Genomic DNA, 2,071 nt, shown 5'->3' on the forward strand with positions numbered 1-2,071 from the left:
TGTTTGAGTTGCGGAGTTTGCAATGTTGAGCGGTTTGAGTGGAGTATTATTTAGTCTACTTAGTGCAGGTTTGAAGCTTAACAGGGGTAGTAGGTGTAGGCGTTTTGGTGATCGCCCCCATGAATCGGAAAAGAGCCTCAGAAGGTCTTATATTGCCACCTTAATAAAGGGTGTGGTAAATAGTGAGTGGGATGAAGAGCATTTTTTTAAAKACACAAGAATGACGAAGTCAGTTTTTTGGTTTACATGGATTGCTTGCTCCGTATTTGGCAAAAGATATCAGWAAATTGMATTTGAAATCTGAGCAGCGATATTTTGTCCCATAACTAAACTTGCTCTTCCACCCGATCCAACAGTTCGTTCATGTTTCTGTAATTTCCTTCATTAATTTCAATTATTAAGCTGAACAACCTCTGACGAACAATCCTTATCTTGAAAACATCCGGCTTGTGCTTAAATCAAGGAATCAAATAATGGTTTTTATCTGTCAAAGAGACGTCAAATTCTTCCTTTTGTATTAAGCCGCTTAGGTTTTAGCTAAACAATGGCGGCAGAAATAATCTGTTTATAGGAATGTGCCGCATGCGCATACCTCCAACATTCCTATTCATTATTCCTTAATTCGTAAAAGTTAGACATAGTTAGACTTAGATAAGGTTAATCTGCACATTGACTAAACAGTGAGCGGAAAACCTGATGCTGCAAATCTTTGCTTTTACTATTGCGACGGTAATTTGCTGTTTAGTTTTTCTTCCGCAAACTTTGCTGTTTTGATCTGCAGATTGCGTCCGCATTGTAAAAATTACCGCGTTACCAAGGTGACGCCTTTTGATTATTGGTTTACTTAGGTAGGGTATTGCTTATCCGGCATCGGGCTTAGGAGCTATAGAAATATGTTGTTTTTGTAGTAGTTTGGTTTTCATGTTTATAATGCAGTGTACAAAAAAAAAGCAATTTTTACCAAAGAGAAATCATAAAAAATAAGAAACAACTGACGTGCCGCGTGGTGAATCAGGCGATAAAGTTTTAACTTCTTGGACTTCCATAATTATCTATTTTATTTTATCCATAAGGGAATTCGCCTGCACTCTTGTTGTGGGGTAAAGGCGGACGAATTTGGCAGGCGGCGCAAGCAGTGCCGAACTTTTATCACTAAATTAATAACCCCAAAAGCGGACCGCGCGGGCCACCGGACTTGCAAAATTGTGCATGCTCATTCTATGGGAGCATAGTCAGCGATTCCGCCTAACGAAGAACAGCTTTGCATCAAAAACCCGTCGCTTTCGCGTCGCCGGTAGCAAGCTAGCAAGCTCGGCTATCCACCTAAACAATATTCGGCAAAGTTCCCATGATCTGGCATAAACATACTGGCCTAAGCGTACTCCCAGAAAATTATTTTAAACATACATGCATACTGAAATAGGTTCCCAAAAATATCAATAAAAACTAGGCTCATGGGAACCCGTGAATGCAAGCTTTCATTAACGAACAAAATAATGTTATTTGAGTTTGTTCGTTCGCCGGGCGACATGTCAAAATATAAGTCGCTCTTTAATATCACGTTTGTGTCAATCCCCTCTAGATCACAGTTTATTTTTACGTTACGTTTATTTTTCACAGATTGTCACTGCGATGAATTAATCGCTGTGAAAAAATAACAGGTAGTGATTTCTTGATCAACTCTACTTGTTATGACTAAACGATGAGTTGGTTCAGTGAAAATACTCAAGACTAATTGATTTAAAGCAATACATACCTATGGCTATAATATTCAGTGTCTTGTTCATCAGTCTCCATACTGAGCCTCTCAATTGTTCCAAATCCTTCATCATGCAAACTGGGATTTGATCTGCTTATTTCTGTTTCTAAAAAATATGACACATATCAGAATAGAGTGGTTTAATACATATATTAAATGCTTCAATTTATAATGATAAATACCTGGACTCGGATGCTCTGCTGTTCCTAAACGTCTATTGTACATAGTTATTTGTCGCCCACGTCGCATGTCATCACCGATAAACATATTCCTTTCGCCTGCTGAAATTACATCATATAATTATAATTTATT

The sequence above is a fragment of the Dendroctonus ponderosae genome, unplaced genomic scaffold (assembly GCF_020466585.1).
Source record: "Dendroctonus ponderosae isolate FM_Combo_2020 unplaced genomic scaffold, Dpon_F_20191213v2 Dpon_F_20191213_5, whole genome shotgun sequence".
Classification (NCBI taxonomy): domain Eukaryota; kingdom Metazoa; phylum Arthropoda; class Insecta; order Coleoptera; family Curculionidae; genus Dendroctonus; species Dendroctonus ponderosae.